We start from the raw sequence: 15,313 nt of genomic DNA, 5'->3' as shown, positions 1-15,313 counted from the left end.
GCTATTTATGCATTTTCTTCTTTGTACTACGAGAAATTGGAATAAAAATATTTTGAAAAAAAAAAAAAAGAATAACAGTAATAAAATAAAATTGGGTAAAAACAGACAGACATAGAGGTAGGAAGGCCCTGCTCGCAAGCTTACAATCTATAGGGAAATAGGCATTGATACACAAGGTTAGATGCTATATATTGCATAATGGTCCACCAGATTGCTAGGTTCTTAATGTTTTTTTTGGTATGATCACCCAGCAATGTTGGCCAAGGGTCCGGAAGGTGTGACAGTAAAGAAAGACAAGATATGTGATGTTATGTGTACTGTACAGATACGATGTAATTAGATAGGGAAGCACTGAAGATTATGTGGGTGGGTCTGGAATTTGATAGGCTTGTCTGAAGAGGTGAGTTTTCAGGGAACATTTAAAGGATTGGAGAATAGGGGTGAGTCTTATTGTGCATGGGAGGGCATTCCACAGAGTGGGTGAATCCCGGATAAAGTCCTGTAATTTTGAGTGGGAACAAGTAATGCATGTGGATGAGAGACGCGGATCTTGTGCAGAGCGGAGAGGTCCGGTAGGGAGATATTTTGAGATGAGTGAACAGATGTATGTTGGTGAAGTTTGTTAATAGCCTTGTATGTAAGTAAAAGTATTTTATATTTAATACGGTAGAATACTGGTAACCAATGGAGGGATTGACAGAGCGGATCTGCAGACGATGAATGTCTAGCGAGAAAGATTAGCCTTGCAGCTGCATTCAAAATGGATATAAGGATATACACTTGGCGCTATAACCTACAATGTGAAAAAGCCGCTAGTCTCGGGACACTGATCCCAGTTATCCCAAGTGTTAAAGAAAACCAAACAAGAAATGAGACAGCGCTCTTTCACGTTGTATATAAAAAAATACTTTTACTTTATATTTTGTACAGAGTACATAAAAATTACAACACACTATGACACCGGCCAGTATCAATAAATCTAAAATATATACTATATTAAGAACAATTCCACATACAGAAAAAATCATCCACTTATATCCAGCTAAAATGGCAAAAAATCTTATAGCTCTATTTAACTCTATAAATCTTTTAATGATGCTCTGGAGTGAGATTTTCTATCCTCTTAGTGTAGCATGGTATGCGTGATTAGTAAGCAGGTAGGTTGTTTCAAAGCTCCACATGCAGATGTTAGTCAGGCAGATATGATTTGCAACCAAATAGTTATATCAATTCGTTCAAACAGACTGTTTTGTTAGTGCACTATAATCGTAATTAATGATGCAGCTGTTAGTTGAAAATCAGCTGTTGGTACTTAAAGTCAAATGGTAGATGAACTTCTATTGATTATTACCGTCCATATATATTACCGTCCATATATCATTAATTATTACCGTCCATAAATCTTACCAATCTTAATACTGTTAAACATGTATCACTATTTTAATTGTAATCAGCTGTTATGCAAAGTATAAGATGGATGTAGGAGTCAATAACCAAAAATCCACACTTCACGAGTACAATATGCTATGTACTCTATTTAGTACCTCTCCTCCCGGCACTTATGAATGTAGCAGCCTCTCCCACAAGGGGCGATAGTGAATGGGGTTTTGGTCCCCCTCTCCAGTAATGGGTTTACCTCCTCGGTGCAGCAAGCCTCAGTGTCCACTTTAACAGCTGCAGCCGCGGCAGTCAGCGTGATAGCGGTCACAGAAGATCTCTGCTCTCCGTAGCACAGCCTGTGCTGATCGGGGCGCTTCCGTTAGCTGCGGCAGCAGCAGCAGTTCGTGATGTGGCGGCTTCCTCAGTGTTCAACACTGAGGAAGCCACCGAAGTCGGAGGGTAGGCGGAGAAACGCGTTTGGTACACTCTCTGTGGATAAAACCACATCACGAACTGCTGCTGCCGCAGCTAACGGAAGCGCCTCGATCAGCACAGGCTGTGCTACGGAGAGCAGAGATCTTCTGTGACCGCTATCACGCTGACTGCCGCGGCTGCGGCTGTTAAAGTGGACACTGAGGTTTGCTGCACCGAGGAGGTAAACCCATTACTGGAGAGGGGGACCAAAACCCCATTCACTATCGCCCCTTGCGGGAGAGGCTGCTACATTCATAAGTGCCGGGAGAGGTACTAAATAGAGTACATAGCATATTGTACTCGTGAAGTGTGGATTTTTGGTTATTGACTCCTACATTCATCTTATACTTGGCATAACAGCTGATTACAATTAAAATAGTGATACATGTTTAACAGTATTAAGCTTGGTAAGATTTATGGACGGTAATAATTAATGATATATGGACGGTAATATATATGGACGGTAATAATCAATAGAAGTTCATCTACCATTTGACTTTAAGTACCAACAGCTGATTTTCAACTAACAGCTGCATCATTAATTACGATTATAGTGCACTAACAAAACAGTCTGTTTGAACGAATTGATATAACTATTTGGTTGCAAATCATATCTGCCTGACTAACATCTGCATGTGGAGCTTTGAAACAACCTACCTGCTTACTAATCACGCATACCATGCTACACTAAGAGGATAGAAAATCTCACTCCAGAGCATCATTAAAAGATTTATAGAGTTAAATAGAGCTATAAGATTTTTTGCCATTTTAGCTGGATATAAGTGGATGATTTTTTCTGTATGTGGAATTGTTCTTAATATAGTATATATTTTAGATTTATTGATACTGGCCGGTGTCATAGTGTGTTGTATTTTTTATGTACTCTGTACAAAATATAAAATAAAAGTATTTTTTTATATACAACGTGAAAGAGCGCTGTCTCATTTCTTGTTTGCATTCAAAATGGATTGTAGTGGTTTGAGCCTATGTTTGGGAAGATAGTCAGGAGACTATTAAAATAATCAAAGTAGGAGATAATGAGAGCATGGATTAGAGTTTTTGCTGTGTCTTGTTTATAGAGATGTGCAGCGGGCACTTTTCGTGTTTTGTGTTTTGGTTTTGGATCTGGATCCCCGCTCGTGTTTTGTATGTGGATAGGTTTTGCCAAAACCACCCTTTCGGATTTTGGTATTGGATCTGGATGATTTTTGGAAAAAAAAAGTTAATTTTAAACCTACGGTATTATTAACCTCAATAACATTCATTTCCACTCATTTCCAGTCTATTCTGAACACCTCACACCTCACAATATTGTTTTGTGTTGTTTTTAGACCTAAAAGTTGCATCGAGGTCGCTGGTGACTACGCTAAGCGACATAAGTGTGTGGCACAAACACCTGGCCCATCTAGGAGTAGCACTGCAGTGGCAGACAGGATGACACTTTTCAAAAACTAGGCCCCAAACAGCACATCATGCAAAGAAGTAAAAGAGGTGCAATGAGGTAGCTGTATGACTAAGCTAAGCGACACAAGTGTGCGGCACAAACACCTAGCCCATCTAGGAGTGGCACTGCAGTGTCAGACAGGATGGCACTTTTAAAAAACTAGGCCCCAAACAGCACATCATGCAAAGAAGTAAAAGAGGTGCAATGAGGTAGCTGAATGACTAAGCTAAGTGACACAAGTGTGCGGCACAAACACCTGACCCATCTAGGAGTGGCACGCAGTGGCTGAATGTCAAAAGCGGCCCACAATTTTTAGGGCCACTGTCAGCATCTCCTGCACGCCCCTGTCATTTCTCAAAAAATTCTGCACCACCAAATTAATTGTATGTGCAAAACATGGGACGTGCTGGAATTTGCCCAGATGTAATGCACGCATAATATTGGTGGTGTTGTCCGATATCACAAATCCCCAGGAGAGTCTAAGTGGGATAAGGCATTGTGCAATGATGTCCCTCAGTTTCCGTAAGAGGTTGTCAGTGGTGTGCCTCTTACGGAAACCGGTGATACAAAGCGTAGCCTGCCTAGGAATGAGCTGGCATTTGTGAGATGCTGCTACTGGTGCTGCTGCTGTCATTGCTGCTGGAGGCATTACATCTACCCAGTGGGATGTCACAGTCATGTAGTCCTTAGTTTGCCCTGCTCCACTTATTCACATGTCCGTGATTAACGCGACACTGGGTACAACCGCATTTTTCAGGACACTGAGGACACTTTTCTTAATGTCCCTGTACAGTCCGGGAACCGCTTTCCTAGTGAAGTGGAATCTAGATGGGATTTGGTACTGGGGACACACTACCTCCATGATCCATCAATTGTCTAAATCCCACTGCACTAATGGCGGATACCGGACGCACGTCTAACATCAACATAGCTGTCAAGGCCTCAGTTATCTGCTTTGCAACAGGATGACTGCTGTCTAATTTCATCTTCCTCACAAAGGACAGTTGGACAGTCAATTGCTTAGTTGAAGTAGTACAAGTGGTCTTCCGACTTCCCCATTATTTTTCTGGAGTTATATAACAATATGCAGCACAGGAGAGCGTACCTCGACACCACACAGGGCAAACATTGTAAAAATGATTTGGCTTAAATATTAATAACCCCGTTATCTGGAGTAAATAATATACAGCACAGGACAGCACCACTGAACTTATATGGCAGCACCACTGGACTGGACTTATATGGCAGTAATACTGGACTGGACTTATACAGCAGTACCACTGGACTGGTTTTTTACCGCAGTACCACTGGATTTATACGACAGTACCACTGGACTTATACATCAGTATCACTGGACTTATACGGCAGTACCACTGGACTTATACGGCAGAACCACTGGACTGGATTTATATGGCAGTACCACTGTATTTATACGGCAGTACCACTGGACTTATACAGCAGTACCACTGAACTGGACATATATGGCAGTACCACTGGACTTAAGCAGCACTATCAATGGGCTTATATGGCAGTATCACTGGACTTATACAGCAGTACCACTGGACGTATATGGCAGTATCACTGGACTTATACGTAAGTACTACTGGACTTATACAGCAGTACCACTGGACTGGATTTATATGGCAGTACCACTGGATTTTAACGGCAGTATCACTGGACTTATACAGCAGTACCACTGGACATATACAGCAGTATCACTGGACATATATGGCAGATCCACTGGACTGGACTTATGCGGCAGTACCAATGAACTGGACTTATACGGCAGTACAACTGGACTAATATGGCAGTATCACTGGACTTATATGGCATTACCACTGGACATATATGGCAGTATCAGTGGACTTATACGGCAGTACCACTGGACGTATATGGCAGTATCACTGGACTTATACGTAAGTACCACTGGACTTATACGGCAGTACCACTGGACTGGATTTATATGGCAGTACCACTGGACTTATATGGCAGTATCACTGGACTTATACGGCAGTACCACTGGACTTATACGGCAGTACCACTGGACTGGATTTATATGGCAGTACCACTGGACTTATATGGCAGTATCACTGGACTTATATGGCAGTACCACTGGACTTATACAGCAGTATCACTGGACTTCTATGGCAGTACAACTGGACTGGACTTATACGGCAGTACCACTGGACTTATACGGCAGTATTAAACGGACTTATACAGCAATATCACTGGACTTATACGGCAATACCACTGGACTTATACAGCAGAATCACTGGACTTATACAGCAGTATCACTAGACTTATACGGCAGTAGCACTGGACTTGTATGGCAGTATCAATGGATTTATACAGCAATATCCCAGGACTTATCATACAGCAGTATCACTGGTCTGGATTTATATGGCAGTACCACTGGACCTATATGGCAGTATCACTGTACTTATATGACAGTACCACTGGACATATACGGTAGTACCACTGGACATATACGGCAGTATCACTGGACATAACGGCAGTACCACTGGACTGGATTTATACAGCAGTACCAATGGACTTACACAGTAGTACCACTGAACTTATACGGCAGTGTCACTGGAATTATACGGCAGTAGCACTGGACTGGATTTATATGGCAGTACCACTGTACTTATATGGCAGTACCACTGGACTTATACAGCAGTATCACTGGACTTATATGGCAGTACCACTGGACATATACGGCAGTATCACTGGACATATACGGCAGTATCACTGGACATATATGGCAGTATCACTGGACTTATAAGGCAGTACCACTGGACTAGACTTATACGGCAGTTTCACTGGACTTATACGGCAGCACCACTAAACTGGACTTATATGGTAGTATCACTGGACTTATACGGCAGTACCACTGTACTTATACAGCAGTACCACTCGACCTGATTTATATGGCAGTACCACTGGACTTATACGGCAGTATCACTGGACTTATACGGCAGTACCACTGGACTGGACTTATATGGAAGTACCACTGGACTGGACTTATACGGCAGTACCACTGGACTTATACAGCAGTATCAATGGACTTATACAGCAATATCACTGGACGTATACGCCAATACCACTGGACTTATACAGCAGAATCACTGGACTTATGCAGCAGTATCACTGGACTTATACGGCAGTAGCACTAGACTGGACTTATACGGCAGTACCACTGGACTTATACAGCAGTATCAATGGATTTATACAGCAATATCACAGGACTTAATATACGGCAGTATCACTGGTCTGGATTTATACGGCAGTACCACTGGAGTTATATGGCAGTATCACTGTACTTATATGGCAGTACCACTGGACATATACGGCAGTACCACTGGACATATACAGCAGTATCACTGGACATATACGGCAGTACCACTGGACTGGATTTATGCGGCAGTTCCAATGGACTTACACAGTAGTACCACTGGACTTATACGGCAGTTTCACTGGAATTAAACGGCAGTACCACTGGACTGGATTTATATGGCAATACCACTGGACTTATATGGCAGTACCACTGGACTTATACAGCAATATCACTGGACTTATAAGGCAGTACAACTGGACATATACGGCAGTATCACTGGACATATACGGCAGTATCATTGGACATATATGGCAGTATCACTGGACTTATAAGGCAGTACCACTAGACTAGACTTATACGGCAGTTTCACTGGGCTTATACGGCAGTACCACTAAACTGGACTTTTATGGCAGTATCACTGGACTTATATGGCAGTACCACTGTACTTATACAGCAGTACCACTGGACTGGATTTATATGGCAGTACCACTGGACTTATACGGCAGTACCACTGGACTGGACTTATACGGCAGTACCACTGGACTTATATGACAGTACCACTGGACTGGATTTATATGGCAGTACCACTGGACTTAAACAGCAGTACCACAGGACTGGACTTATACGGCAGTACCTCTGGACTTATACGGCAGTACCTCTGGACTTATACGGCAGTACCACTGGACTTATACGGCAGTATCTCTGGACTTATATGGCAGTACCACTGGACATATACGGCAGTATCACTGGACATATACGGCAGTAACACCGGACTGGATTTATACGGCAGTACCAATGGACTTACACAGCATTACTACTGGACTTATACAGCAGTTTCACTGGAATTATATGGCAGTACCACTGGACATATATGACAGTACAACAAGACATATATGGCAGTATCACTGGACATATATGGCAGTACCACTGGACTTATATGGCAGAACCACTGGACTGGACTTATACGGCAGTATAACTGGACTTATACGGCAGTACCACTGGACGGGACTTATATGGCAGTATCACTGGACTTATACGGCAGTACCACTGTACTTATATGGCAGTACCACTGGACTGGATTTATAAGCCCTGATTCCAAGCCCTGCATCTGTAGTGCGCTGCTGCGGACCCCATCTTGGATTGGCCTGGCGCTGCTGCTGCAGCAACTCTCTCCTCTCTCCCAGCTTCAGCCACTTTGCGGCCTCTCTACCCGTACCCCCCCTTGGCTACATGTGTCTTTAGGGTGTGAAAGTGACCATTCAGAAGTCCCTACTGCTACCATTATACCACTGGCAGGCCAGCATTGTCACAGCTATACACAGTACAGCAGGGGCTGCCTTCCCACAAGTCACTGGCTCTACATGCTGCTGGAGCTATTGCTGAAGACACACTGCATTATAGCTCTCCCTCACTACATTTACTGTGCTAACTATTGGAGCTTTGCTGAATTTCTCATTCTCCTGTTAACATTCATTTATAGGCATTGTTTTGATTCATCACCATTTCAATGCCTCAGATTGCCTGACTGTGATTTCAGCTCACTACTGCCGCTCTCATGGATAAGTTTGTGGTGAAGCCAGTATGGGGACTTTGGGTTAACCAAACCGGGAAGGGATGTGGTAAGGAACTCTCTGCTCCTTGCGCCCCTGTCTTACCTGCCGCTGATCCCAGCAACAGACCCAAATGAACGGAATTGATTGTTCCCACTTAAGAGGCGGCCAGCTCGTTACCTATGTACACACCTTCTTGCTAAACTGCTTGATCAAAAATTGGCCCCTCTCCAAAATTCATTGGACTCTGCCCTCACTCAACTCATGCTACATGAACAAAGACTGTTTAAGGCGGTACAAAGGATTTCGGACTTGGAAGATGAGTTGACCACTGCGCACACTACCATATCTAACCACTGCAAGATAAGCTAGAAGATTTGGAGAACAGAAATACATGGAACAATGGCCCTCATTCCGAGTTGATCGCTCGCAAGGCGAATTTAGCAGAGTTGCTCACGCTAAGCCTACGCCTACTGGGAGTGTATCTTAGCTTCTTAAAATTGCGACCGATGTATTTGCAATATTGCGATTACAAACTACTTAGCAGTTTCAGAGTAGCTTCAGACTTACTCGGCATCTGCGTTCAGTTCAGTGCTTGTCGTTCCTGGTTTGACGTCATAAACACACCCAGCGTTCGCCCAGACACTCCCCCGTTTCTCCGGCCACTCCTGCGTTTTTTCCGGAAACGGTAGCGTTTTTATCCACACGCCCCGAAAACGCTGTGTTTCCGCCCAGTAACACCCATTTCCTGTCAATCACACTACGTTCGCCAGAGCGAAGAAAAAGCCGTGAGTAAAAATACTATCTTCATTGTAAAATTACTTGGCGCAGTCGCAGTGCGAATATTGCGCATGCGTACTAAGCGGAATTTCACTGCGATGCGAAGAAAATTACAGAGCGAACGACTCGGAATGAGGGCCAATGTCCGCATCATCGGCCTCCCTGAATCGGTCAAATCTGCTGATCTCGTGAAACTAGTTTCGGATTGGCTTCCGCAAGAGCTAGGCGCCCCTTTTAGTTCTGGCTCATTGTTCTTGGAGCGTGTCCACAGAATTGGCCCTGACAGACAGGCCTCTCGTGATAGACCCCGCCGGTAATAATGAAGCTACTGAATTATGCGGATAAGGTTCAACTCTTTGAGGCTTACAGGAAACACTCGGAATTACGCTATCATGATGCCAAATTGTTGTTGTTCCAAGACTTTTCTTACATGGTTGCCATGAAAAGACGAGAATATGCTCCGATTTGCAAACGACTGTTCGCCATGAATCTCCACTTCGACTTATTATAACCTGCAAAATTGAGGGTGTCCCACAATGGGAAAATGTTCTTTTTTGAATCTCCACACGCTGCAAAGAACTTTGTGGACTCACTCTCGTCTGCCGCTCCGACATGTGCGTCTGATGGCGACTAACTGCTTTGTGACCACCGGACATTGTATCCTATACGTGTTTTACATTCAGATTATTTAAGTTATGGCTTTTGCGGATATTGTTCACTTTTTACTGTCAATTTATTAATGTGAATTTTTTCACTGTCTGTGGTGTTTATTAGTCTCTGAACGGGCTGACTTTTCCTTCTCCCTCTACACCCTATTGTTTCTCTTCCTTGCCATTTAACTACTGGGTGGCTTTGGACCCCGCCTTGGGTTTCGATCGCTTCCTTGCTTCCTTTTCCTACTTTTCTCTTTCCTTTTTTCTTTTCTTGGCATTTTGATATTTATGGGTTATATGGGCGTCCTCTTGCCTCGCCTTTTCCGGTTCTACAAAAGTTAAAACCACTGTTTCTGACATTTATTTGGTATGTTATAGGCATGTTTTACTCTCATTTATTAGTGAAAATATGGTATTCTAGGCTATTATTGTGTCCCCACTGCCTGCTCGCTGAGACGATCACAATTCCAACTCATGTCCTTTTTCTGACCTAGGATGGGTATAGGTTGATATGGCTGCTTCCTTTAATAATTGTACCAGCGTACAAAAATTTCTTAAATTTGTGTCATGGAATGTGGAGAGGTTGAACTCCCCAATCAAAAGGCGTAAAGTTTTAACCCATCTCAAATGACTCAAACCTGACGTGGCATTTCTCCAGGAAACCCACTGGGATATAAAGGATCCTAATGTCCTCAGGGACAAATGGCTGGGTGAATATAAGGCTGCCTTATTCATGGCTAAACGTAGAGGGTTCCTTATATTGTTTGGAAAACATTTACATTTTACTATTCATTATATGTGGACTGGCCCTGAAGGATGCTTTTTATTTCTTAAGATATTATTGTGTGGCTCATTATATACCCTAGCAACTATTTATGCCCCTAATAACCCAAATGATCCTTTCTTTACTGAACTCTGTGAAATTAGAGGGTTGGGTAGAGGGACCGCTTATATTGGGGGGGACTTCAATAATGTTCTTTCCCTAGGTTTAGATAGATCACCCAATACTGGAGGCGATAGACGCACTTCTACACATTCCCTACAGCTGTTACTTGATTCTTTACAACTCTGTGATCCCTGGAGGTGCCAACATCCTACTGCTCGCGAATATTCCTTTTATTTCCACCCCCGTCATACATCCTCACAAATAGATTTTTGGTTGCTATCCCTCTCTCTATATCAGCACGTAGAGGATTCAGGTATAGCACTTATTGATATTTCTGACCATGCCCCTGTTTGGTTCACCTTATTATTAGAAACCCCTTTCGACATCATATAATTGGAGATTTCCTAGTTATCTCCATAAATCAGCTGATTTTCGTAATCATTGTCAAAGTCGAAAAATATTGCAGTACACACATCATGTACAAACTACACACAGATGGCCTCCGTGTGCGTACTTGCTCTGCTGTGCGTGCGCATATTCGCAATTTGCGTATGGTCGCTCCCGCGGTCCTACGCATTAGCGCGTGGAATGAGTATTTATGGTAGAGTTTGTGAGCGCATGGAAGGCTATCAAACCACATTACATATTTAATCCAAATAGTGCACAATGTACACATAGTCTCCCTGCACCACACCAGAAAGTAACAGCAGTTTAAATGGTAACAGAACAAAGGGATTCACCTTTACAGGATAGGAGGGGACAGAACAAGGTTACAAGGTGATGTTTGGTATCCAGCTGTAGGGTATTTTAAGGGTAACATTCCAGTGTTGGTTTGAGAAAGATCGCATGTTCCTGTGGATAGTTATGTGCAGGAGCAGAATATAGATATAAACTGTATTTACTGTACATTATGTATGCAGTGGGAATCCAGAGGAGACCACCCACAAGAGCAGTTGTAACAGACATCGCCTACATATTTAAACCGACCTATGACCTCTCCTGTACTGTAAATGACCATCCCTGTGTCCAATGGACAAAGAGATTACAGTATCCATTGTGTTATGTTTTGGATGAAGTGTATAAAGAGAGCATGCAGCAGGCCTGGTCAGACACAAAACTCACAACATTATCTTTTAGATGACGGAGGACCAGACTGGGTAGCGCGGCGAATCCACTCACGTATGTAACATTGACTGTAGCCATTTACTCTGTTATATTGTATTGTATTGTTTGTATTGTAACCCCCTTTCAGCAATAATACGCTGTGGTGTCGGAACCCAGCGGTAAATTACAAACCGTTGTTGTGTCTTCCTTTCCCTGCTAAGGTTTAAAGGTGAATTGCTATCGCATTGCATTGCTGTATAAGGTTTAAAGTGTATTAGTAACGCATCACATTGCTGTATAAGGTTTAAAGTGTATTCATTGGGTAGGAACGCGCTGTGTGTACTTTGTACCGTCAGTTTGTACGCTAAGTCCTTACACAGCACGGGACTTTGTACGCAAATAGCGTACAAAGTACGTAGAGTGTGTATTAAGTACAGCGGCCGCAGCGGCTCCATGGTAAAGAGTATTTAAGGTGTGTTTAAGGTATAGCTTTCATTCCTAAGGATAAACCAGCACTATCTTGAACAAACTTTTCTGAATTACATGACTGACAATACCACTCATTTAGATGATATTAATTTGTTTTGGGCGGCATCAAAACCAGTGATTCGTGGCCAGATTATTGAGTATGTGTCCAGGAAGCATAAATTGCTGACTGAAAATTGGATGAGTTGAGTTGTTCCCTGGTGAAAGCTTATGACGCATTGCTACTTCATGAATCTTTAGATAATTGACAAACTTATCTTGCCGCAAAACATGTGTATGATGCCCTATGCACGGAATGTGCTCAATGCTCACACAATGCCCAGCGTAATAGATATTTCAGGGGTTTTAATAAACCTGGTAGGTTACTGGCCAATTTGGTGATCACGTATAATTCACCTTCTTATATTTTACAGCTCAACGCAGATTCCCATGCTCCTATCACAGAAGCCTCGCTTATCTCTGAACATTTCCTACGTTATTATCAGAAGCTTTACACGGCTCCTCCGGAGTCTCCCACTCTAGGTATGCAATTCCTTGCTGACGCACAGCTTCCTACGTTAACTGAAGTGGAGTGGGACTCTTTGAGTGTTCCCATTATGGAACCTGAACTCCAATCCTTAATTAAATCGCTCCCTAAAGGCAAGTCTCCAGGCCCTGATGGATTTGGAGCTGCATATTGGTGGTCATTCCGAGTTGTTCGCTCATTAGCTACTTTTAGCAGCAATGCAAACGCAAAGCCGCCGCCCTCTGGGAGTGTATCTTAGCATAGCAGAATTGCTAACGAAAGATTAGCAATTCTGCTATTAAGTATTTCCTTGCAGTTTCTGTATAGCTCCAGACCTACTCCTAGATTGCGATCACCTCAGTCCGTTTAGTTCCTGGTTTGACGTCACAAACACGCCCTGCGTCCGGCCAGCCACTCCCCCGTTTCTCCAGCCACTCCTGCATTTTCTGCTGGCACGCCTGCCTTTTTTTTAGCACACTCCCGGATAACGCTCAGTTACCACCCAGAAACACCCACTTCCTGTCATTCATTCTCCGATCAACAGAGCGACTGAAAAGCTTAGTTCGCCCGTGAGTAAAATAGCATAGTTTTGTGTGAAATTGCTTTGCGCGTGCGCCCTGCGGTGCATACGCATGCGCAGAACTGCCGGATTTTAGCCTATTAGCAATTCTGCTAAAAATAGCAGCGAGCGAACAACTCGGAATGACCACCATTATCAGATCTTTTCGTCCCATTTAATGCCCCACCTCCTCACCTTATTTAACTCCTTATTGACTGGTCACTCTCCCCCACGTGGTTTCAATAATGCTAGGATAGTAGTTTTCCAGAAACCAGGGAAAGATCCCGCTTTAGTACAATCATATAGACCAATCTCTCTTCTCAATCAAGATTTGAATTTATATACCAAAATGAATTGCTTCACGTCTTCAATTGGTGTTGCCTAGAATCCTAAATTCTGCTCAGATGGGTTTTGTATGAGGTCGCACATCTGTGCATAATGTCCGTACGCTACTCGCGGCTATGGCGAGTAAAAGATTCTCTCACAATACAAAAGCTATTGTGGTCAGTTGTGACACAGATAAAGCGTTTGATCGTGTCTTCTGGTCGCATATATTACGTGTGTTACATGTCCAACAGTTTGGGCCATGGTTCACTGGTATTTTCCATCTGCTTTATGCCCAGCTGACTGCTCACTTAACTAGTAATGGTGTTAATTCCCCCTCCTTTACTTTACAGAGAGGTACACGACAGGGATGCCCTCTCTCCCCATTGCTTTTTAATCTTGCCCTGGATCCCCTAATCCGTACATTTCTTAGAGACACCACATGGACAGGCAATTTTGTTGGTGTGCATGAAGCTAAGGTGTCGGCTTTTGCCGATGACCTGCTTCTTTATTTTAGTGACCCGCAGACTGCCTTTTCATCACTGTTGTCTACATTGAAGCTATTTAATGACGTCTCTGAGTTCCTAATTAATTTGACCAAAAACTGAAGCTCTAGCCCTGTATGATGCTGCGAAATTGGACTGGGGGTCTCGGTTTCCCTTCCGTTGGGCTCGTGATTTTATGGTTTATTTAGGTTTGCTCATACCCTCTGCGCCAGCAGATTGGTATTCGGTAAACATCGCCTTTTTTATTGATCAAATGTTAGCTGATTTTGAAAAGTGGAAACATCTACCGCTTTCCTATTTGGGACGGTGTAATTTGTATAAGATGGTCTCTCCCTTGTTTGCTCTATCCAGTCCAGATGCTTCCTTTCACCTTTTCGAAGAGAGATGCAGACATTAATACTGCTTTATCTAAGTTTAGTTGGGTCGGAAAATGTCCCCGAATTTCCTTTTGATTAAACTACAGCAGCCATTATCTTTTGGTGGAATTAACTTGCCCTGCATCCAGAATTATTCCTTAGGGCAAATTACAGAGTTGCACTGGACTGGATAGGAGGAAATAACGCTTATACTGACACAACACTGGATCAAGCATTTAGCCCTGACTGTAAGTTAGTGTCCTTATTGCATAGATCACCAACATCTGTTTCCCACTTGATAAAAACTAACCCCTTACTTAACACTCCCTGTTTTGCTTGGCGGGTGTTGTGAAAAAGACATGCTCTTTCCTCCTCCCAAACCATATTTCTGCCACTGCTACATAACTCTGATTTTCAACATGGTGAATCTGATAAAATTATTGGACTGTGGCACCTCCGGGGTTTACGTATGCTATACAAATTCTTAGGCAAGGATTGCTCCTTTATTCTTTCTCTATCCTTACTACAGGAACGTTTCCCAGCTTTACGCTTCCCTCTATTTGTATATTTCCAAATTCGTAGCTATAGTACCAAACTATTATCCAACTTGACTGTCACCGATAAGTCCAATGTCTTAGATGTCATAACACGGAACAATCAGGGTTCCCCGACCACTACCTCCTTTATTTACTCACATACCAGGAGGACTCTAAATATCTCCACCCTCACTACTGGCATGGCCTAATGGTCAATCACATTTCCAGATATTCCCTTAAAGACTATTATAGCATCCTGCACAGCACTAAATAAACAACTGGTCTCTGCATCATATGCAGAGAGGAACTTTAAATTGCTTTACAGGGCATATTATACTCCCAGACTTCGCTTTTTGACTGGTGCTTCAGACACCTCCAATTGCTTCAAGTGCTCTACGCCTGAGGCAGACTTGATACACTGTATGTGGTCGTG

Source organism: Pseudophryne corroboree, chromosome 2, assembly GCF_028390025.1.
Source record: "Pseudophryne corroboree isolate aPseCor3 chromosome 2, aPseCor3.hap2, whole genome shotgun sequence".
Classification (NCBI taxonomy): Eukaryota; Metazoa; Chordata; class Amphibia; order Anura; family Myobatrachidae; genus Pseudophryne; species Pseudophryne corroboree.
This window is presented reverse-complemented; position numbering follows the sequence as displayed.